The sequence below is a fragment of the Diadema antillarum genome, unplaced genomic scaffold (genome assembly GCF_040938485.1).
Source record: "Diadema antillarum isolate AM-2024a unplaced genomic scaffold, OU_Dant_1.0 scf00000028, whole genome shotgun sequence".
NCBI lineage: Eukaryota > Metazoa > Echinodermata > Echinoidea > Diadematoida > Diadematidae > Diadema > Diadema antillarum.
This window is the reverse complement of record NW_027270917.1, coordinates 6,449,524-6,474,898: the sequence shown is the minus strand read 5'-3', so window position 1 is coordinate 6,474,898 and position 25,375 is coordinate 6,449,524. Positions and strand designations below refer to the sequence as shown.

The 25,375-nt window shown below is 38.7% G+C and overlaps 1 protein-coding gene across 1 annotated transcript in view; it reads left to right on the top strand.

Moving 5' to 3' along the window:
* Positions 1-5,998: 5,998 nt before the first annotated feature.
* The window catches only part of LOC139737301 (A disintegrin and metalloproteinase with thrombospondin motifs 18-like), a 192,222-nt gene continuing 172,845 nt past the window's right edge, over positions 5,999-25,375 (top strand). The window contains exon 1 of the mRNA XM_071647977.1: positions 5,999-6,044. The gene's annotated coding sequence lies outside the window, so the exon portion shown is untranslated. The remainder of the gene's footprint in view (positions 6,045-25,375) is intronic.

Below are 25,375 nucleotides of genomic sequence, written 5' to 3'. Positions count from 1 at the left end.
ATTGACTCTACGACTTCCAGATTTTGTTTGTATTCAGTTTCTTTCTCGATTTTTGTAAAAGTTGTCCTCAGACAATAATTAGGCCATACTCTTTACCGGAACCAAGTGTGCCATTCATAAACTTTGTGGGGCAGTACGATATCTCGAAGACAAGGGGAGCATGAGACAAACTGTGGTTACAAGGAAGTCAAAGGCATATCGCACCTCATACAGTCAGTTGTGCGACCCATCCTCACTTATGGATCTTCAGGTGCATCTTGCGAACACCCCTATACCTCCACCCCTCTGCAACCTGTGGTGTATATCACAACGCTTGACCTTTCCTAGATTTGTGGGAATGCCGCACTGTCCATCACTTGCAAAGTCTTATCATAACTCAGCATTACAAGAACCAGTCTTTTGAAAGCAACGAATAAAACGTCATAACAGGAGAATAAGATAAGGAGTACTCAATGCACTTGTTGCAATCTATGGCACCCACAAATCTTATCCGCTATACCTCTGAGTGTTATCAATGGTATGGTCGATCAGACTCTAGAGTTGTAAACACAGATCGTGGGTTCGAATCCTGCTTGGTGGACTCATCACTGGGATATACATGATATGATAACCACCAAGCCCCTCTCGAACAGAGGTGTTAATGGGTATACCTGGCAATATTGGTCAATAACTTCTTGGATGAACAAGACCATATATATCATCATATTAGGCATTCCATTTATGGCGTATGGTATATATGATTATTGTATGCATATAATATATATACATGTACATGTAATTATATATATATATATATATATATATATATATATATATATATATATATATATATATGTGTGTGTGTGTGTGTATATATATATCCCTAGTTGGCACCTTAGGGAGACATATTGGGGGGAAGTGTCTTCATTAGGGAGACAACTGGTAATTAAGGAGACAATTTTCGTGTCTCCATTGCGTAAACTGCCATTGAACATGTATGAATAAATTTGCATATAAAACAAATGGAAATGTCTTCCAAATGACCCATCTAGGAGTATATATATATGTATATATATATATATATATATATATATATATATATATATATATGTATATATATATATATGACATATGAGAAAGGAAGGAGAAATTGGTGTGTAGCTTTGACATCAGTATTCCTCTTACTGTTCCTCCTTTTCGGAAGAGCGCAAGAGTTGAAAAATTGGTCTCCGCCGGGAATCGAACCCGGGTCTTATTGGCATGGCCATATACAGTATATACATGGAGCATATAGTACTTACTCCCAACGTGCACTGATTATTGTCGTTTCAAAGTACCAACGCCATGAGATCTTTCTCTTTTTATTGTGTTAGCTCTTATTCTGTATGGGACAGAATAAACAGAACAAAATACGAAGTGAAATTGTATAGGAAACAAGACGACAAGACGACATGATACTCATTGTTGTATAGCGCCCCCAGCTGATGAGTACTCGGCCAACCTTCACACAACAGTACCAGCTTTCCGGCTTTCTCTAGCGGATATCAAATGTATGATGCCAATGTCGCATATAAAATGATTTTACAACTCACTAAATAAGTATCGTCAAAAATATGCTTTGACAAAATGTTTGCCCATCATCTTTTTTCCTCAGAGATACAACCGAGAACTGATTTTTTTTTTCTTTACGCTTTTCATGTGGGCTAGGTACTAGTATACACCAGGAAAACTATATTATACCTAAAAGGGAAAAAACAAAACAAAACACAAAAACAAACAAAATTAAAAAAAAACAAAAAACCCAAAAGTGAGAGAAAAGAAAAAAGAAAAAAGAAAAAAAAAGAACTTCTTATCCATGGATTCACTTATAAAATATTCTTCAATCGCTTCACACGTTGACAAATTCTTCACTCACGTACCCAAACTAGAGTGAGGGAGAGAGATAGAGAGAAAGAGAAAAAAACCCCGCCGTGTTGTGCAGTTTGAATTTACCGTTGGGGATCTTAGTCACGGTCGAGAAGTAAAAAAAAAAGCAAACAAGCAAAATAATACAGGTCTAAAAAAACCCCAAACAAACAACAAATGCACCCATCCATCTCACTGCAATCACACGAGCTATTCATGCTGCGTGGTGTCTATTTTTTTGCTACGAACCAGAACAGTTGTTGGGGATGGATCGTTGTTTATAGCGTTCTAATATGACGTCATCATCTTTCGTTCTGTGCCACCATAATAATGTAGAACAGGAACAAGTTACTTAGTTTAAGAATACTTTTAAAGGGATCGTATAGTTCTGGTTGAGACCTAACTTCAGGTTTTTAACATTTTTTTTTTTGTGAGATAATGAGAAACCTTATATGAAATGAGAAAGAGCATGTAATTTCAAAAGGAACTCAATGTTTATTTGATGAAAATTGGTTTTGAAATGGCTGAGATATCCAAAACGAAGCGATCCTAATAAAATGTGGGACCCACCTGTTATTATGATCGCTTTGTTTTATTTTGTTTTTGAATGTCTCACCCATTCCAAAACCGATTTTCATCAAATAAACCTTGAATTGCTCTTAGAATGGTATCCTCTGCACTGTTTTCCATGTGGTTTCTTGGTATCTCGCAAAAAGGTACAAAGCTCAATGCTCGTCTCCACCAATGCTATACCACCCCTTTAAGGGTGAAGCTTTCTTCATAGCAGCCTGCTAACCTATACCAGGGAGGTGTACACCAGGGAGGTGTACCTCCGTAATATACCTGGCCTACCCTCCCCCTACAAAACAATAACAACCCAAAGTCAATCAGTTGCTTTAAATAAAAACAACTCGATGCAATAATTCTATTAACTTGAACCAAAAGACATTAGAATCGATCAGGTAGATTAGAAAACTATTGAAATAGGCATTTGCATGAAACCTTTGTTGTCGTTGTTTTTTTTTTCTGCACACATTTTTCAATGCAGGCCGTACAAATCGCACACCTGACATCCTTATTGAAAAGGATTTTCTATGATAGTCTGAGAAACACACATCTAATTGAAATTCTGTCCTGTATTTTATTGTTTGTTTATGCAGTCCCTAACCAGGACACTCACTTTTAATTCATCACCACCGTTTCTGTCGGTGATAGCATCACATCCCAATGACGAGCCAAAGAGGGAAGGGAACTATTTTGAGTAGATAAAACCATTCTATGATATCAAGATGGTGCTGGCATTGGTGATGGTAATCAAAGTATAATAATGATAATAATAATAATAATAATAACAATAATAATAATAATAATAATAATAATGATAGTAATAATAATAATAATGATAATAATAATAATAATAATAATAATGATAATAATAATGATGATAATAACAATAATAATAATGATAATAATAATAATGATAATAAAAATAATAATAATTATTATAATAATAATGATTATTATTATTATTATAATAGCGATTATAGTAGTAATTGTAGTATTACTAGTACATGTAGTAACAATAATAATGATAATAATAACAATGGCAATATGATGTTGACAATGATGATAATCACATTCAGAACAGAAGATATGCTTTTCAGGGGAACATATCAGCTAAAGAAGACACCAAATGTACAGGACAGGGAACACGAATAATGTAAAATGAAAACAACGACAACGATTGAGATACTAGTAGCTTATTGAACTGGAAATACAGTACGCCCATCACACGAGAGCTTCAACTTTTTCTCGATGTTCATTGGTCAATTTTACTCCTAAGAGTTAAAGAACATGAATTGCTGTGTGCTTTCGTCGACTTTGATTGGTGCAACTGTAAAAAGTAGGCGTGTCTTGAACACAACACGGGCCAACTATGATGCTGTGAGTTGCGGTAAGCACAGCGCGTCAAGCTCGCTTTCGAAGCGAGACGCTTCCCGATCCGTAAGCAGCGACGCTGGCTTTGATGGATCCCACAGTGAACAACGCATTTCTCTGGCGTGTTTACAGCCGTAATCAACTACGCTTTGTAGTGGAGTCATTAGCAACAATATTCCAGTGTTTTCCCCCGTTTTTTCCTTAATTAATTTGTCTTCAAAATGTACCGTTGCGAAGTGTATGCAGATGACCATTTTTCATCTGTGTCCAGTTGATGATTCGCTCAGCTCAGTGCTTCGTAGATAAATGTGGCACGTTTATAATCTCGATTTGGACTGGGTTCGTGGTGCTGGATCCCTGACAACCGGATTTTAATTTATTACAAATTTTATTGTTTGTTTATGATGACTGAAACCGGGAAACTGATATTTTGGGATTTATCATTCCTGTGATTGGAGCTGATCTGACGATCCACTTCTGTGTTCGCCGTCGATATCCTTGGGAAATGATGGGATCGTGTACACGCACGGCTTGTGCTCATCGGAAGTGGGCTTGTCTGGCGGGCCTGCCCGGCTGGGCCTGCTGGGGTAGCTTCACGTCAGTCCCCGTTGTCGGCGTTCTATCTATTGTGCTTTTACTGGCGTCGTGTGGCTATGTGCGGACAGAAAATGACCCCTTTTTACTATTCAAGGCATGTAACTATCTACCATATGCATTGTATTAGTAGTAATTTACTCTTGATGGAGAATGGTTGAATTTTGATAATGTACAAATCACGTTAATTGAATTGAATTGAATTGAACTTCTATAAACAACAGGAATGAGGTGATACACGTGGGGGGTTGAAAACTGTAGATTTAGCATCGTAAAGAATGGGGTCCGGAGGTCATGTCTAATTGTGGTATGTCGCAATATTCTTTTATTTTGAGGCATGGCCTAAATTTACTGAACATGAGTTTTATTTGAACCATTGTGAATTTATAAACATCAAGCACTTGTCAGCACTCGCACGATTCTGCCCTGTTGTAACAGTGTAGCATTCACACAACCAAGTTACGCCTTCTATTATCTTCAGCCTTAGGGTTTAAAGAGGTAGGCCCTAATCCTAAAAGAGAGAGGTGTAAATGAGTGAGGGGTGCAGGGAAGTATTGTAGATTTTGCTCATTCTGTATTGTCTCAAGATATACGATATAGACAGAAAATGTGATACAGCAGAGTATATATTGGGAAGAGAAAGATGAAGAAACTCACAAACTGATTGCCTTTGGGGGACCACACAACAGCAATGAACTCTGTGAAAACTTACAACAGGTCATGCTTGAATTAAACGCCAAGGCTAAATACTGTTGAACAGACAATCGTTCTGTTGATATTGACTGTTAGGTGTGACAGCTGAATGCCATGCGATATCAAGCGAGAATATGACGTCACAACTGGTGGATCTTTGATAATCTAATCATTGCATGTATGCTCCAGCTCCATGGACAATCAAATTGGCCTGTGATGAAGAAAGGGAATTTATCTACTGGTATCACATTGGAGGACACTGGACCTCTCTGTCCTTGATGGGGATTGAATGGACCGATAATTGTACAACATCATTTGTATTTTGAGGCAAAGAGATGACACTTACATTTGTGTCTTTAATGTTTTCTTTCTCACGGTTAAAATGGCTATAAATCATCCAAATAGTGTGAAACAAAATAAAGATATGTGTAGCTGTAAACCTATCTTACTTGGATATCAGGAGTATGATAGTGAGTTGTGAACTGCTTCTTCTGTACCGTATAATACATGCCACAGAGTACCTGGTTCTATGTCCTTTTTTATGTAAAAAACAAGTTTTTAGGAACATACACTTACAATATTACGTAAAACAAACCACAAACTTTCAGTCACGAGGGACCTGGTTCAAGTCCCCCTGGCAGCATAGATAGTGCTAATTACCATGTTGATGTTCAATTGTTTGTTTGAGGCCTTAGCGGCCATGTAATAAAAGTCATACTGTAATTGAAATTCAAATTCAATTAAGAACATAAGAATATATAAAGAAGTTAATTTATTAACAACTTGTTTCAATTTATTAGATTTTCATGTGGAGCTTATACTTCTGTCTCAGTATGTATAAAGAGACAGGAGTATTGATTGATTGGTCTTGTTTTTTTATCTGTTTCTTTTACAGAATTTAAATCATGATTTCTCATTGGATTTCCAGCATGGAGGTGAGTTTCATTGTCTTTCCAGCTCAGCTTTGAATTTGCTTTGTCATTTTTTTCTTTTATTTGAAGTATGTGTGTAGGACATGAATAATTTGTAAGTTTCTGTGTGTAAAAAAAGCACCAGAAATATGAAATTAGGGATTCTCCAAACCTCAGAAGGGATGACCTGCTTTCACTCAGTTCAGAAAATCTTGGGTGATGTGGTCTGTGACTGATAGGACCTACCAGTGTGAGAGAGATGATGGTGCTTTCTACATGGTCATCGTTGTCAGCAGTCATGTAGCATTTTGTGAACAGAATTTCATTAACCAATCAACTAATCAGAAGCTATTGTTCTGTGGCTACAGGATTGATTTTTTTTTCTTTGTTGTTCAAGAAGTTCACATTATCCCTCTGAGGATGGACTGATTTTGCTATAATACGCATTTCCCATAGACACCTGCCTGAGTATTCTTGGGACCCATCTTCAAATGGTTAAGGTTCACATTATGAAATGGATAATATCAGATGAATTTGTGATGCATATTAGAGTTATTGCCTCTTATCAGTTGGTTTCACAAGCTTTCTCTCATGGCAATGTGAGACAAAATTTACTGGAGAGTGCACCAAGCAATGCAATAGAAAAGACGTGTTCATAGATTATTTGAAGCTGCTGGATTCATAACAGTTATATCAGCTCCATGCGATTTTGATGCTGCTGTCTCAGATAGCTTTTGACACTAAACCAACTTTAGTTTATTTGGACTGCCAGTTTCAAGTTGGCTAGGTAAACATGATCTGAAATCAGTGTTTCTCAATATTTCTCTCTTCCTAGGCCCATTTTTAAATTATACAATGCCATATCTTTATCATCCAACCGCAGTGTAAACATATTGCTTTTATTCAGTCGCCATAGATTTTTTTCCAACCTAATATAAATCAGTGACCCGTATTTCCTTGTTACCTCTGCTTTTTTCTCCATTGAAACAGTGCAGAAAATGTTTGACACTCACAAGGAAATTCTGATGAATGCTGTAAGTCTGCTTGAAGGCTGACTTGTCTGTTTTAGAGCCTATCAGTATTGTTTGAGTGTGCAAACATTCTTTGCATTGCCATTGTGTCTGATAAGCTGTCTTTGAAGCAATAGTCACAGTGTGTTTACATGTCCCTTAACAGCACATAGAGAGGGGGGGGGGGGGGGGGTAGTGAGAGATGATATAGGTGTAGGAGCTATGGTTCATTCATATCAGCAGGTGTTTACAAAATGTGCACTCTAACCACTGACTTGTTATTGTGTCAAGTTTGTTATGGCCATGTCTTTCAATATAGCCTGCTCTGTGAAGTTTGTGTCAAGGTGGTCATGGGTGCTGTATATAAGCACCTGTCTGCTTTTACCAGCATTTTCATCCAGTAAGTTCATGCAAGGAGGTACGAGCGTACCTCCTTGGTCCATGTTAGTTGATGATTTTAACATCTTTTGATCACAGATGCAAGTTGTCAATGGAGGTTGTTTTTTAGTGCTGTGTTGGTTAATGTTGCAATTCCTATAGACTCTCCTCTCTTTCTCAATTTCTTGTCATTTTAATCCTACTCTACCATCAGGCTCTTCATTTTTCATTCTACTTCTACCAACTATATTTTAACATATCTTTTACTTGACTTTTTCACTTTTTCACATCTTTCTCTCACGCTCTCATTCACACTGTTAATGGCTACCACATTGAGCATGTCTACCACAGCTACCTTTGTGCCTCTCCTTAACAGTAATAGGGCTACATTTCCCACAGGACCATATTTCCCCCCTTTCACAGTGGTCCTTTGTGTACACTGGTATAACCTCTGTGGCCCAGGAGTCAATGACCTGTGGCAGAATGAAGTAGTGGGGAGTACCAATAAGGGATGATTGTGTTGCCATAGCGATAGGAGTTGAAGAAGGGGCGGACCTAATGCTCTGTGACATGAGAGATGGTTCGCTGATGGACAACTTTCATGCCGTATGTCAGAGCCTCTTCTCAGGTCTGTATCTCCTCCATTGCAAGACTGAGGAGTTAACAAGGACCAACATGGCATTGGTCTGTTATGATGAACTTGACTGAAGTTTATTGGTGGAAAGAAGTACATTGTACCAGGAATGGCAAGGCAGATAGCAAATGGTAGGATGATAGGTTTTACCAAACATCTGTAATAAAAATAATGTGTATGAATCTCTTTTGCATTTTGTGACTGCTTGAACAGTTCTGATGCCTTATCATTGTCTCAACTGGGATTTAGAATTCAAGTTCCCTGCTTGTAAAGAATAGGAGAGAGGTGTGTGTTAATACCCAGTATGTGACCCATTCAGCAAACATCCTGCCCTTAAGAATACTTGCTTTGTTAATTAAATGTAATGTTAAGATTAGCAAGCCAGCTTATCTCAGCTAGAAAGACACAACTAGCTGACATTGATTAGACTTTCGAAGAAAGAGTGAAAGAATATTCAAAGAATGTTTTCTTGAATTAAGTTATGAGGCAGGTCAGTTAGAGGCGTCTATTCAGCAAAAGCTTTTTTAATTAGGAAAGAATATCCCTCATTATGATTTCTTGGAAATTTGACTGTGCTGGGAGAGAGGGGGCTTCTATCTTGTAGGAGTACCAGTTAAACTGTCTATCAATACCTTATGACTCAAAACTGTGAGCCTTATTTATATCTTTTTTTAATACTGTCCTTCCTGTCATGACCCACTGGACAAAGATTACCTCATGTAATATATAAGCAGTTGGCCTGCTTGCATGTATGTACCATTATGCCCCTCTCATGTCTTTCAATGGGCGAAGAAGTTTAAAACAAGGTGCATACTGTCGTGTTCAGAGCATGTGTTGTTAGCTTTGTTACGGCAGCGTATGACAAGGGTATACAACCTGTGCTGCCCTGTGCACGTGGCAGTCTTCTGTTGAGTAATTGCTTCTAAATTTAGATACGTATCGCCCGTGCACCTCTTTCTGAATGAGTGATGGTTGGAATAAACCCTGCTTGTGAGCTGCTCGCTTCCGGTAATGCAATATGATGCGTGACATTTGGCGATCCTTGTCACGTTACGTTCAGTGATAAAACTTACAAGTGGTGAATGAGTGTGAGCACTTCATTGGCTCATAGTTGTCAAGTTTTTAATGGCCCAGCATAGTGTATCCCTGCGTGGCACAAAGTCAAAATACTGTTTACAAGTAGATGTGAGCCATGTAGATGGAATGGTAGAGGTTGACTCTTATTAAAGTCTTTTACAAGGCACCTGTCATTTGAGTTCTTGTTCCCTGGGCCTGAAGCTCTTGTTTAGTTTTTTGTACTTTTTCAACCTTTTTGCTCATAATGCGAAAGTAAGGTGTGTGTGTGTGTGTGTGTGCATGTATTGCAGGGGGGGGGGGGGGATGGCTTCTTTCTAAGGAAGAAAACATGTGCGATTCATTGCATATTCCTGGGAAAGTTTCTTGGAGTTACACAAACTGTAGACCGGCAGGAGCTTGATCTGGTAATTGAATGCATACCCACATGTTGTATCAAGATGCTTGGTGCATGCTGTGTGTTTGGCTCATATTGCACTGTGCCAAACAGCGACTGCTGCTGGGTTTGCCCTGTTTAAGTCTTTGAATGCTGTTAGTGACTTGCACCTGCTGGAAAAAACAAAAATGATCTGCAAGAGACCCTCCGGTGAGCCGGTGCAAGTTTCAACACTTTTGCTGATTGAAGAACATTTACAGTCAATTATCTGATTTCTATTTCGAGTTTGGAGGTCAATGTGCATTTCCTGGAAAGTGGTCACACTAAAGTTAAAGCTGCTGAGTGTGTATAGCTATCAGCAAAGTACTCTCTGCTAGTAGATTACAATCAATTAATGAATTATGCATGGTTTAAGCACTTAAAGGTCGTGTTGTGTCATAAATGGAAATTGTTTTGTGAGCTCCACCAATTGTCATCAAATTTTGGCTGATGATGGCAATAGCATTTATGAGCAGAACAGCAATGATTGTAGAATGGCAGATAAAACTAGGTTGTACCCCAGCAGCCCTGTTACGCACCCCATTCTGCACGGTTTGATGATTGACTAGCCTTCAACTGCGAAGGGATATAATTTAACCAAAAAAGAATTGACTTACAAGCTGTGTCATAATGTAAGGACATTATATGATAGAGAATAGAAAAGGAAGTAAAGATATGTACAGTGTATCATACAAATTCCTTTAAAATTTGAGCTCTGTGACAACCAAGATGTGTTGGACAGGTTTTAAGTGATAGCGTACTATATCTAGTGTGTGCAAAGAAAAATAAATCCAGACAGGAGAAAGATATTACAACTGTATGTTAAGTAACATGATTGCTCCCCACTATTCATTCCATTCATGCCAATATTGATGTGTTCGGGCAATTTCCTCATATTTAAAGAGAGCATGGATTTATATAAAACATTGAAAAGTGTGAGTGCAAATGGATATCTTTAAATGTTACACTCATATTGGGGATGATAATAGAAATGAACCTGAAAATAAGGCAATCGTGTTTGGTTTGCCCAAGGTTTTAGTGGCTGCTCTACAAAGCTGAAATGAGTTGATCGAGGATGTGCGCATCAGTTTGAAGGCGACATTCATCGTAGGGAGGAGCAAAACTTTCATTGATGTAAGGAGTGGTTTGAGTAGTCGTCTGCTTTGACCCCATGCATACATGAGAAAGTCATTGAGTTATGCCTGCAGAAATTGGGAAGTTGAATCACTGAATTTACAATTGACTCTTGAAGAGTGATCGTGAACAGTCTATCTCCTCGGCATGCTCTGCAGGAATTTAGATTTAGTTCATGTCTCCTTGCACATTGAGTTATATATTTTAGACATTTCCCTGAAGCACATTTCATACTTCCCAGGTGTGATTATTCACTGCAGCCTTACCTCAAATACCTGAACCTGTTTTGAGCATTCACTATGTGTTGGTTTGAAGTGATAGTCACGTTGATGTGTATGCATAGTGCTTTAATATTAAAAGAAGACTCCACTTGCTGTGGACACACTGCTGTCATCGATTGAGATATAAAAAAGTGCTGAGACCATGGGTAATATTTCATGTTTTATGAAGACCAATACCTTTGAAGCATGCTTTAAAAAGCAAAGAGTGGCATTAAGGGATTTGGATGAGGTAATTGTTCGAGTGTGTTTCAGCAGTACATGATATAGTCAAATAATGACCCTGATTGCACTCAACAGGTAACAAAGATTTCACTTATAACCTCCACAAATCCCTGGGATATAAAGCCCTGAGAAATATCTCTTTGTTGGCCAGGAACATTAATATTTACATCATAAATGCACAGGGTTGTTTTAGCAAGGATTTAGAGTCAAAACCCATAACAAACAGACCATGGCCTCCTAGTGGTTGGGTAACCTATCGAAGGCCAAGTGATTATCACTGGGGAGGAACAGGGAGGTGGGAAGAGACCAGATTCCTTTTGAGTTGAGCACGTATACACGGTATCAAGTGTCATTGTATGACAGGTTTGGTTGCACCCAAACCATAGTCTTTGCATAAAGTTGTCAAACACCCAACTTAGGCAGTGACAAGATCTCGGTTGTACTGAGCAAAGATTGTTGCTTTCAGAAGCAAAGTTTATAGGAACATCCCAGTCACTTACATGGCCTGGAATTAGAACTGAAAAAAGCAAAAGAAGCGTCCTTCCCGGATATACAGAGCAATTTGTTGCATTCACTTCTACTCTGAGTGAAATATGGCTTTACATTAAAAGGCATATCTTCCTGATGTGGTATGAAATATAAAACCTGACTCATATTGACTGTATTTACGACCTTTTTTCACTGCTTCCACCATGCTCATTCAAGGCAATTTAGTTTACAACATCCAGTAGTGTGTCATCATTGTGTCATGATCAGCCCTTTTAACACCGAAAACTTCCATGGTATGCCATGCATTGTTGTATGTGCAGATACCTGCACATGATTCAACACTAACGAAAAACATAAAAATAATGAACCTGTGACGATATCCACTTGTGCACATTTTTCACGTACAAAACTGTAGGTGGTTATTCTTGCAAGCTTGATTTGTCTAGTCCATCAAGATCAGGTCTCTACAAGTAGCCCCCTCAAATATCAGCTCTGTAAGTTGATCTGGATGGAAATGAAACTGAATCAGAGAGTGTTTCCCCAAGTCAAAATGCTGTGTGGGAGTATTGACTACAAACTCAAAAGGGGAATTCTAAATGCCTGGTTGTACACAGCCTGAGGAATAAAGCAACAGCCGGTTGCCAAGGTGCTCACCTTGGAGATTTACAGGTTAACAACCTGTACTATGAGATCCACAAACAGTTTTTAATTTTTCTGTTAATTCATTTTTCCTTTTCTGTACACTCAAGAGGCACCTGAAGCAGTCTCTCTTGTGTTTTGTTTTGTTTTGTTTTGTTTTTGTTTTTGTTTTTGTTTTTGTCTGTAAAAAACCCCTAGTTCTTTGGATAGAATTTAGTGAAGATGATCCCCACTGTCCCCCACAAAATATTATGATGATCCCTACTATATAAACGATCAGCCTCTTGTCATTTCACATGGAGAAATTATGATGATAATGATGTTTGTTATGATAGTACCATTCTTGGGACGTCGCATTAAAGATAACGCATTATTCCTGGTTGGAATCCTGATAGTGACCCAAATGTTAAAATTTTTACAGTGTGAACAGAAATAGTTATTTTGCAAGATACATGGGTGCTATATTGGGTGTTATATTCCACATACTAAGAATGTTGCAATAGGATTGGTACAGAGCTGATCACGTGATGAAGCTTAGTTTTGCCAATCACATCACCTGAGAAGAAAAGTTCGTTACACTCTATGTTGATAGTCCCTTTTGTTTCGCTGATCTCCACACAGTCCACACAGTCCACACAGTCCTAACGCAAGATGAGTACGCGCGAAATAAAAGTGCGTTGCACTGTGTACTATCATGTGACCTAGGTCACTTGATAGTACACAGTGCAACGCACTTTCACTTCGGTGCCGCGCGGTACGCGCAGCAAATTCATTGTTTTGTCATCTACGTGCACACGTAGCCTAAGCCCTATTAAGGATACCTAAAGACAACTAAAACTGTTTCAGATGTGGAATAAAATGGGAATTTCTAGGACCCTAGATGTGGAATATAAAGCAAATAATCAACTTTTAGTTTCAGGCAGTGAGACAAACTATCACTTCCTCGGCGATCTGAATGTGTACGCTATCTTTCCTCAGCTGCGCTTCGGAAAGATAGCTACATCCAGATCGCCTCGAAAGTGATAGTTTGTCCCATCACCTTCACCAACATTGATTATTTGCTTACCTACTATCTAACTCACATTACTGTGTGCAATTTTTTGCAAATAGGCATGAAGTTTTACAGTGAGAATGGAGACCGCAAAAAATTGGACAATTTATATCCCACAATGCACCGTGTGTGTTGCTCCTTGCTACTTTTAGCAGCTGTGGCATGCCACGGTATAGTGAAATGGCATCGTGCAATTAGCATGCATCTATTCATGTACATGCTCAGGTCAGCTCTTCGCAAATAATGGCTACCCAAGTTTCTTTTTTTTTTTACAGTGAGAACGGTGAATCAAAAAGATGCGACCTTGATCACAACCCAAATTTTGAAACGTTTACAATGAGAATGACACTAATATCATTCCTGCTGGTAATGGTATTGAACCTCATCTGTGACTGAACTGTCTTTAGTCTGAAGACCAGCTGCCCCACCCAGACCAGACAAAATAAAAGCAATGCACTGCTTTTTTTTCTTATTTCATATGCTGATGCTCTGGTGTGAACAGAGCACAGAATTGATCAGACTGTAATCTGAATAAAGCACAGTCAACGTATGAGGTCTAAGTGCCTTAGATGTTGTTTAAGAAGCACGATATTACATTTTCCAGTCCACTTTACTCTGCTCTAATGTGATGTGGCCATGGTGAATGAGATTTTGAAAGGTTATGTACTGTTTCATGTTTTGCAAGCAATAAAATGAAGAGCATTATGAGAGCAAAGCAAAGCATTATCAAAAGTGACTTTCACAGTCTGAATGAGGAACTGGTTAGGGCCTGGAAGTTTTCACTCGGAGCAAAATAATTATTGACCAGCAACACCCGCCTGCTAAGCAGTAAGTCAATTATTTCCTCTGCAACTATTGTGTCAGCAGTGTTAAACACTGCTCGCATGCAAAAGGTGTCCTTGACTACAGATGTAAGTGTTGTGTGTGCGTGCGAGTGTGAGATTCAGCAAATTGTCAACTTGATCTGCATGTCCTCCTAATGTTGCCTCCAAGGGACGGAAATCAACATGCAGCGCCCAAACGTTGATTGATGACCAGAACATTTTGCTTGGGGGGTAGAGGGAAAGAGACACGGATGCTTCGGCCATGCACATCACCCAATGGCCAGAAAGGATATCCTTCCCCCTGATCTCTTTCTGGAGCCGTCACATCACATCCGTCCAAATCTCAGCTGAAAACTCGACCAACCGACCATATTCCCTCCCTTCTCATCGTCAACTGCTTTTCTTCTCAAACGGTAAATCTGGACTTCTGTAGGACAGTAGGCCTATAAGGAGCAGTAAAGCAAGAAAAAGAAAGAAAAAAAAAAGAGCGAGCAAACCGCATTGAACTGGACAAAGGAACAAAAGTGTCCTTCTGTTTGACAAGCAAGGCACTGAAGGATGTAGAGAGGGGTAGCTGGAATTAGTCCATGATGTTTGGCCATAGCCTGTCAGCTGCTAGGCTAGTCTATCTGGGTTTTCTTGGCTCGTTGTGTAGCTATACAACTGTAGGTCTGTTGATGAGGAGCAGGAATGATTTGTGCCCGCTAGGACTGGATCAAACCTGGAATGCCTTTTTAAAGTATCTTTGTGAACCAGTGACATTTGTGTAATATCAAAAAAAGTTTGAAGACAATTGATTTTAGGTTAGATGTGGCAGCTAGAGCGTTCACTCGGAGCGTTTACTCAGTCAAATGTTGAGAAAGGGAGGAAAAGTTATGATTTGTCTGCCCAAGATTAGTGACCACACAGTACCTAGTACTTTAAACAGTGTGTGGTACAACAACCTATGAGTAATCTGGACACAAGAGCCTATAGATCTGTAAATTTGCTGTGCAGCAGCTCTGGCTGTCTATTCATGGATCTGTAAACTGTCTGTACTGCAGTGTTCTCAATGTTTGTTTGAAAAGGAAAATCAACTAGACAAGAAGTCTGCCAACCTTATATAACAGTAGAAATAAATTATATTTAGTAGTGTCTTGCATATCCATTATCTGTTAGTCGAAAACTAATTCTTTGCTTCAAGCCAAGTTTGAACCGGTGTCGTTTCTGATCCATGACTGCTTGATTTCCACCATGCATTTCCTCCCTTACCTGTCAAAGTGAAGAAAAAAAAAATCTCGCTTTTCCTCTGCAATTCGATACACAAGTAAATGCTCAAATATTTGATGGGTATTCCCCCGAGATGTGTATGATGTTTCTTTCATGATGCAGTATTCGTATTACAGGTGCCATGTTACCTCTTGCAGCTGATGACATGCAAAGAAAACAAAACAATGAGTGAAATGTTAGATGGGTATGGCTTCATTAATGTTCACCTTCCAAAGCTCCATCTGGTAAGTCGATACAGAGGAAAGATTTGCCCAGGGAGGCCGTCCCTCCCCGTTTGATTTATCCAAAATGTCTGTCTTCATAAGGACATTCATCACTGATGATGATTACACAGCGGGTTCAGTCAGGTCCGTTTGGAGAGAAGTTGTTTGTTCTGCCCACTCGTCAATGTCAGATGCTGTTTAGAGTGATAATGTTTGTGGGATATCCCTCCTAGAGTTCTGGTCAAACTACCATGAACCTGCAGGAGAGAGGGACATTGGTATTTTAGGGGTCACTGGTCAAGAGAAAGCGGGCCAGGTCAGGTCAAGAAGGGGCAGAGGAAGCTGTCCCCAAGATGAGGTGAAAACTAATGCTTTCAAGATGGTATTTGACCTCCCCAGTTTATAAACACAGGATTATGTTATTGTAGTTTTTCCTGCCCTAGACTGTTTTTACCTCTGAATTTATGGGAGAAGCTAAAGTGGTTTCATGGGCAGAAAAGTTGACTGAAAGTGGCCATCTTGGTACTGACCTACAATGCATTTATAAGAAGAATCATTTAAATGTATCAAGAGACCAGTAAATGGCCTGTGCATTGATAGCCGGGTTGATAAAAGTGACAATCCCTCAAAGTGACAATCCCTCAAAGTGTGAATAGTTTAGGAACATGATGCAGCTGTTTGCTGAGTGTAGCTGAAACTTGCTGAACTCTCTCTAATGGCCCCAGCATGCTTGCTGTGGATGTATGCCTGACTACATAAAGTGCTTCAAATCATGGTCACATGTGCCCCATGATATCAAATGAGAAATTAGCTGCTCTGTTTTGACAGAATGAGAAGGTGAAGAAATGATGAGAAACCTTAGAGTAAGTCCAAGAAATGGGTTTTTGTTTTCCCTACAGGCAGCTGGCTGAATGTTACAGTATTTTCTGTAGGCACCTGATGACAACACTGTATGGATTTTATAGAAAGATTTTGGGAAGGAGGGCCTCCACCTTAACTTGTTTAGAATTGTCATCCCATCTATAATCTTTACCACATATGTCTCTTTTTCTCATGAGCTTATTCATTTGATCACGAACATAATCCTGTAATCATGAAAAAGTATGACTTTTCTCTCATGAACAGCATGGAAAGGATTGCGTGAAGGTCAGTGGAGCTAACCAGTTGCTGCTTGATGAAAGCAAAAGAAATAATAGTGAGAGATGTCTTTTGAAAGTAAAATGCTTAATATTTCCAAGAGGTTTCACCCAGCGATGTAGTCAAGCACTCAATGAAATTGTGATGCAAAACTTTCATTGTCCAACAAGGTCAGGACACATCTGCTTTTAAAGTGCAATCGGAGGAAGTTATACAAACTCAATTATTCAAGCAAATTTTATGCTTGAGGGGATACGCTGGAAGTAATTGGCATTTTCCTTATGATTTTGAAAGAGAATTTTGTGAAGGAGATGTGTCAGTTAGTCGTTGACAGACTTCGCTTTTCAATAAAGTTTTTTTTTTTTCTTTTTTGAGAGAGTATAATATCTAATGTTGAGTGAGAAAACAGAATTATTTCTATGGTATTAGGCTTCTTGCTCTGATATTAAGTCTTAAGGTGTGCCTAAGAAAACACTGCAAGAATTTTGTTATCTCTTGACAAAACAGAACATGCTACTAGTAGCCTGGAACATTATCTGCTGACTCATCTTGGGTGTTGGTCTTCAAAATCTTAAAAAAGGAAAAATTTATAAGATAGTTTTTGGTCATTAAAAACAGTGGATAGAGATTTGGTGTTGATTGGATGACTGTCAAATATACATAGATGTCAACTACATTGTAAGTGTACAAGTGTAAAGCTCATCTTCAGCTATCACAGCAGTGATATACAGATCATAACTTCTGTGTGAGAGAGGATCAAATCAGTGGGTCTTCTGCTAAAAGTTCTCATCCATAGAAACTTACCTCATCAGCCTACAGTCATCGAGTTTAAAGGTCACAAGAGGCAAGTCTTATTTCTTTTTCAGAGTTCAATGAAAGAGAAGGAGGGAGTAAATTATGCTTAGATGAGCTGTAAGTGAGAGACTAGGGCCTTGCCTATTATACATGCTCTTAATGGTGAAAGTATTGCTCAAGTTCAGGGTAAAATTAGCGCATTTAACATATTTGTTGCGGGCCTGACTCATTGTCAGAACTTGGGGACTCATGGAATGTGTTGAAAGTTTGTTCCTTCCTTCTCATTATCCTGGGACATACCAAGGCTCACCATGGAGCAACTGTTTCCCTGGCTTCTTTGTTCTCCACCGGTAACTTGTTATGGTTCATCATACATATATGGGTTTAAGGAGGGATCGGCGTGTGGTTGTTTGTGGGCAAGGAAGATATGAAGGAAAAAGCACAGCGGTCATCGTGGAAAATACCCCCTGTAAGAATCATGTGATGAACATCTTCGTCCTGATAAGTCGTACTGACAGGGAAAAGCTTACTGTATGACCTGACGTGAGGTGGGATAGAAATTCATGAAAAGGACAAACAAAGCCCAAATCCATGGTGAAACTGGTGAGCTCCACCCAGGATGTACCTGTTTATGAATTATGTTGGTGAAATCCAGACAGGGGGGTCATCGAGGTCTGATGTGGTAGACTAGGCTCTCCAAGCTAGCCCATTTGTGACCCTACCCAGTGACTAACCCAAGCACGGTGCAGGAACAATTGATCAGGCTCCTTTCCTACTGTGGAGAAGGGGGGATACCCCCTCTTTAGATGGTCAACCCCAATCACACGAGTGGCTATTTGTCATCATAAACTACACAGGGGGCGGGAACATACACATCAGGGCCCCACCCTTTACAACCTACCTTTTATGGTAAAAGGATTAATGTGATGTCAGCATGAATCCAATAAAGAGAACCTGAAGTCCTGCACTTTAGATTCTAGGCATATTAAATGGCTTTCTATACTCTTGGACTTGTAATTCCATCTTCCCCGCTTCTGCAAGGGAACATTTCCATGTAAGACAGGTAAGCTGGGTGTAACCCACTCTCTTGTGGTCATGTGCATCCATGCAAATTAACCATGATAAAAAACTTCCATCATTATTTGTCTAAGGAATCAATATTGATCCATTTCCTGGTAGCGATTGATTAGGGAGGAAATTACATTAGTGCATTGGAATGATGCAGGGGTGAAACCAGAAATATTTGTCTGAGAAAGAAAAATATGGTGTTTGTCTGTGCATTCTTGTTAATTAAAAAGTCAAGGCAAATTGAAATTGGACAGGCATAGCTAGAGATCTTTTCCTCATGTTCTCTGAATTATTATTAATTATGGTAGTGTGTGTTTTTTTTCTCCTTCATCGAACATCAAGATTAATTTAACTGCCGGGTTCACATTGAACCTGAGGTTATACAGGACACTTCTACTGCATTTGCATTGTGAAAATACTGATGCAAAATAAAGATGCCCCTTGAACAAATACAATAATCTTGGATTATTCATAATAAATCAGAGAGCTGTGGTATTTGTGCAAAGCCTTTCTGCATTATGTGCTTGGATTTCACATCAACCAGAGTTGATGCTAAAGAGTATTTTAGAAATTGAAAACCTGAAAATGCCACATACCTTCTGCAGTATTTGATATGAGAATCATTTGTACCATTTGCGATACTAGGGAGACAATTGTGTTTGTAATCAATAACTTACTTACCATCAAGTTTGAGTGAGTGATGCAAATCGAGGGGGTAAATCTGAAATGTTCCTTCAAGAAAATTGTGCAAACATAATCATTTGAAGGGTTTGATTCGAAAGGAGACAAGAAATTTCTACAATTAAATGTCAAGGCTAATAGAAATGAGCTATTTCTGCCCCGAGTGTTGATATTGCTGCTAATATTTTGATCCATGCGATGATGTTATTAATGCCGTCCCAGATTATGTACACCATGCGCGTAACGAGATATGCTGGCCTGCTCCTGAGTCACAGACTTCTCAGCTTAATCAGATATTTGTGAGTTTGTGCTTCCGCTGGTATTAAGGTCCTTTTATTTCAGTCAGGCTGCGGGTTGCTCAGGACCTTGTAGCAAAAAGAGTCACGCTTAAAATAATAAAGTGAACAAAGTCAGTCCTAAATATAGTTCTCAAGAGAATCCAGCAGTTACAAATTGTTATGTTTAAGCGTAATTGTATCTATACATTCAGTACATCCCTACATGTGTGTGTGCTTTTTTAATAATACCTTTCAAATGCATGTTTTGTTTCATTTTTCATTGCCATTGTCATCTGCATAAAAACATCTAAGATATTCCTCAGTGAGAAGCTAGGATATTTTTGTTCAAAAGAAAGCGAGCCACAATTTTTATCATCCCAGTGACATTTGTGTGTTGATGGTAATCTTGATAGTTATCAGAACTTTCTGAATTCTCACTAGGCTGCAATTTTTTTTTTGTTTCTCTATTCTTGCAAAGGAGGGGTGGTGGTGGATGAGTAGATAGGCCCTTAATCCATTAATCCGTCCCTAATCCGACTAGTGGGGTGAAGAATATTTACAAGGACGGATGTTGGAGAAGGGGGTCAGAGTGGATGCCTTGTGATGCCTGGAGTCTCCCGTTAGTCCTGGTCGAACCTCAAAAGCCGTGGTGGGTAAATGTCCGGCTAGGCTATGACTATCCTGACTTCGGTCACTCAGGTGGTCACAGGATTAATGCCTGGTGGTCAGATGCTGCGAGAGGCTTATAAATGTGATTACTCAATTAATCCATCTAACTGCTCATCAGGAAATTGTGAGCATGTCATAATTAATGTTGTGGATGCACCACTGGTCAATTAACACACAAACCTGTTGTGCATCTCTTCGTCTTCATTTTGAACTCCTTCGCTGAACTCTGATAAACCCGAACATCTGTTTCCAGGTGGCTGGCTCAGGTAGTAGAGCAAGAATGCTGCATCATAAGGTGTTCAAGGAAATATTGCTTATGAGTGGAATAAAAAAGCAACTTAATCTTGTTTTGCCCCTTGATATGATAATGCTCTTTGTTTGATACAAGATCATTTTTAACTATTTATGACAAGAGACTGATATTACCACTGCAGATTTCCCTTTCAAATATCAAATACATTATTCCACATTTTTGTGACAGTATCAGGGATGCTATAAGCTGTATTCATCAAATATTTGCGTGGTAATGTGGACGGTTTAGTCGTAAAATGGATAAGTCCTCTTTTGACCATCCCCGTTCCGAGACAGACGTGGCACCTCGTCTGAATGTTGGGAGTATCATTCTGTTTACCCACATGGCATTTGTGCAGTGTATGTTGGCATTTAGGCTGGGGGACAGACATTCTGACAGGAAGTAGTAGAAGTAAAGTAATTATGTTTGCTTTACCTTTACCTTCTTCTTGAGCTATTTAGCACAGTCACCATGTGACCACCAGTTAGGAGGAAATAAGTAAAGTTATCACTTATCACCTGCGCCAGACTGCAAGTGCTAAGAGGCTTAAAAGTCTAGAGTTTGTCAAACTTTGTTTGTAAGAGACATTATATCTCCAGCTTTAGCCTATGTTATTGCTGTAAAAAGACTTTATGTCATGAAACATATATTTGTATGTATTCCACAAAATGAATCTCATTAAAGACCTTGTCTGTGAAGTGCAGGATTTGACAAACTGTTAGTAAGACTGGATGATAATCCATCGATGCAACTGGGGTTTGATGCACCTATGCGTGAGACATTTTGGAGACGTATGTAAAGTCAGCAGAGACGCACCCCCCTTAATGTCATTCCACAACATCCCATCGATCCAATAAAAAGATCAGCCCACTGCTTCCATGGAAAATGTAATTACTCTTCCCAGTTGGGAGAGCAGTCTAGACCTCAACCTTGCCAAGGTGTGATCCTATCCCAAAGTGGAAGTTCTCTGGAAATAATGAAATTCACACTTCCATCCCAAACTTTGAAATGACTGTTTATTGGGTTTAACACATCAGTATGTACTGTATGGTGACTGCATTTTCTATACCAAATGCCCATTAGGGAGTAGAGATGTTTTTTTTTTTTTTTTTTTGAGGGGGAATATGGGTGAAGGGTAGAAATGAATAATGAAAATACTCCCCAACAAAAAAACAAAAATCAATGTGAGAATAGAACGAAGGAAAAGAAGTAGTTGCAATCATATATTTGAGCTTCTATCGTACTTAGTTTGCTCGACATAAATGGCTTTTATTTTTCTCTTTTTCATCTGTGGCTTGAATCTAATTGATGGGATGAGTTGTGGCTTAGCTCTGACATCCGTTGTATTGTCAGACGTATTTGAGCCAGACAATGACCAGTTACCTTCTGACTTCCATTCAGACTTGTTGTTCAGGTGAACAAGTCCTAATCGTTATGAAGTTATAAATGCTTCACAGATTTTTATGCGTGTATCTTTCAGAAATAATTGCTTTAAGCTCTTTACGACTTGATTCTATTCCTCTGTTTGCCTAAAACCCTTGAGTTTTTGGACAAAGAAATCTTTAAAGCAGTTGCTCTGCTGGAGAGCTATTGAATGACATGATGTTTGTTGACAGAAAATGTCCTGGGAAAGAAATCAGTTTGATTCAGATATCACTGAATGGACAAGTGTGTGTGTAAACAAAAGAAAGAAGATTTGTTCTTCAATATCAGAGCTCATGGACTTGTCTTATTTTTAGATTAGGTGTCACGCATAATTGGAGTGCTTTCCATTGATTTTTGTGGCAGCAGGGAAGATTCAAAGACCTCAGACTAAAACTGTCAATGATGTTGCAACATCCAATATATGTTGTCACTGCTCATAAAAGCATGCTCCACTTCCCGAGTACACAAGCCCAATCACTCAGGCTATTTCATTCTTACAGGCTTGTCGTAAACATTTATAGGGTGCACTGATGAAAAATACAACAACCTCCTGCAGTGGCCGATCCAGAGGGGGGCGCAACCGGTGCACGCCCCCCTTTATTTTTTGTTAAAAACAAAAGAAATAAAAAGGAAAAAAATGAAATGAAACCCAGAAGTGGCACCAGAAATAATAGTTGCGCCCCCCCTTACAGAATTCCAGGATCCGCCCCTGGTCCTGTAATGACTTGGTGTTCATAGTTAAAATTGATTTGAGGCAGGATGATTCTTGTACCGATCTCTGAATGAGAACCATCAACCATATCTTTGAGCAGGACTTATACTTTTACCGCTGTGGAAGTGAATGGTTATGTTAAAGGTGATGATGATGATGACAGTACCCTCTAAAAAAAAAATTGAGTGAAAATATTCACTCTTAAAGGAGTGAATACAAAAAGAGTGAATGTAAAGTGAAATTGGGAGTGAATTTTGAGTGAAAATGTTCATTTTCACTCATTTTGGAGTGACCTCAGGGATCACTCAAAGATTTTGGAGTGATCCCTGTGGTCACTCTAAAACGAGTGAAAATGAATATTTCCACTCAAAATTTACTCCAATTTCACTCTAAATTCACTCTTTTTTGTATTCACTCCTTCAAGAGTGAATATTGTCACTCAATTTTTTTTAAAGAGTAATATTGACATTAAGGTAGGTATACTCATAGTAATGTTAGCCATTTTTTTTTGTCTTGACTGTTGCTCCTTCCTTCCTTGTGGAATAAGTTTTCACATACCGGTACTGAAATGGATTGTGTGCTTCATCACCCTTTGCATCTGGAATCACACCTGCGCTGAGTTCAAAAGTTGAATTGGCATCACTTTTTATGAAGTTTACATACTATAATTATTTAAGGAAAAAAAAATGTACTCCTCTGTATGTATGAGAAGGCAAGACTTAATTAACAGGAAGCTTCTTGTGTTGGACCAAAAGCCTGCTGAAATAATAATGAATACAAAATGATTCTCAAAGCCAAGTCAGTCGTGAAATCTACCCCCTACCCCCCCAAGATCAGGGAGCTTTTCTTCAAGCCAGCCAATTTGCGGAGGATTTCAAGGAACACTGCTTTCTGCACAAATGGAGTGTGCATATTTGCTTTGCGGTCTTGGATGTGGGACCTGTGCTTGGCAAAATCCATTGACCCATATGTTCAAGCAACAGTATGCATACACTTTTCAAGTACTTCTGGTTATGAATTCTTTTTTCATTATTTATGCATATTCAATAAAGAAAAAATGGTTTGTTGTAGTTGTGTGGAGTGTAATTGTCTAGCTCTTTAAATCACAGACACACTAATATAAGCCTTACTGATCTTTCTCACTTTTTGTTTGTTGGTGGTTGTCTTTCTTTCTTTTTTTTGGGGGGGGGGGGTGGATTGGAGTAGGTTTCCGTTGTTTTGTCATAAGTTTCATGCCTTATGCAATAAGAACATCCACGCAATAGTCAAGATTAATATGCTTTTTGTATGATTTTGAAATGAATGTCGCAAGATCAATTTTATTTTCTTTGGTATTAAAATGATGCACTGCTTTAAAAGATCATAGGCCTAGTTTATCTGCAAATTTCATACTTTTCATAAGACTTCATGTGCACAGATGGATAAAATTCAGCATGTTTTGGAAATATAGGAACTTGCCTTCTGGTTAGATAATACAATATATATTTTATCATAATTTTTTATTTTGGCTTGAAAAAAAGCAAGTTTCCATCAGTGATATAAAGTAAACACTTCTTTTTTTCTGATGATCACATGATATAGGACCTAAACATACTAAACAAACATACAAACGGTGTCACTTTGCATTGAATTAGACTTCTTTCATATTTCTCTTGATTATGTTACGCGAAAACTGTATTCTTTTGAATGAAATGTGGTATAAGAGCAGGTTTGTTCATGTTTTTCTGTGATTCCATGGTAACGTAACAGTGAAAGTAGTGTGTGTTTTTCTGTGAACCTTTTAACAGCAGATGGAAATTCAATCGTGCACTCAAACACAAAAGGAATATATCATTTGACTCTTTTCATGTATGAAAACAATGAGAAGTTCCATGTACAAATGGCATCAGCTGGCATTCAGTGATACCAACTTTCATAGGTTTTTCCTCTCATATGCTTTGTCAAATTACTTTAAAAACTAACTGCTTCCATTCCACTGGTTTTAGTTCAAAACAACTGATTTTATGGCAGCTAAATCATATTTGACAGTCACATTCATGTAAGTCTACAAGCAGAGATTCAGCTGACTGGCAAGCCGGTTGCTAGGATATGGAAAGAGACAAATGATGGTGGAAGTTCAGATGATATAAGGGGAGAGATTATCTCATGTAGAAACCCAGACTTGACCTCCATTGCCAGGGTCAAACAGGTTTGTCATGAAATTTCAATAGTTCCTGGGAGGATCATTCAGAAAAATGAGCGGCAGAAATGTCCGTGGATGTAATGGGATATCAGGGAACATATTTCCTGGCTTGGAGTAGCAATGATAAATCATTCTTTCCAGTCCAAACAACTTGGCAAGTTACATGCATGCATCCCTGCACGCACGCATACACACTCAGACATGATTATGCACATTAGTGCACAATGTTAAAGAAAGCAGAGCATATTTGCACATTATCTTTGATAGGGTATACTGGAAATTTACCTCATTATCATTAAGAGAACATCGAGTTTCATAATATGGAAGTAGACATCACCAATGGATGCCTTGATTCTTGGTGGTCGCTGAGTGTCTGCCATTGAGAGAAGAGTAGGAAAGACTTTGTGGTTTGGTTCCTCTGACAACAACATCTTTTCGTTTTTTTAAATTAATATTTCTGACATTCTAGAGTTTAGTCAATTAAGTGAAAGTA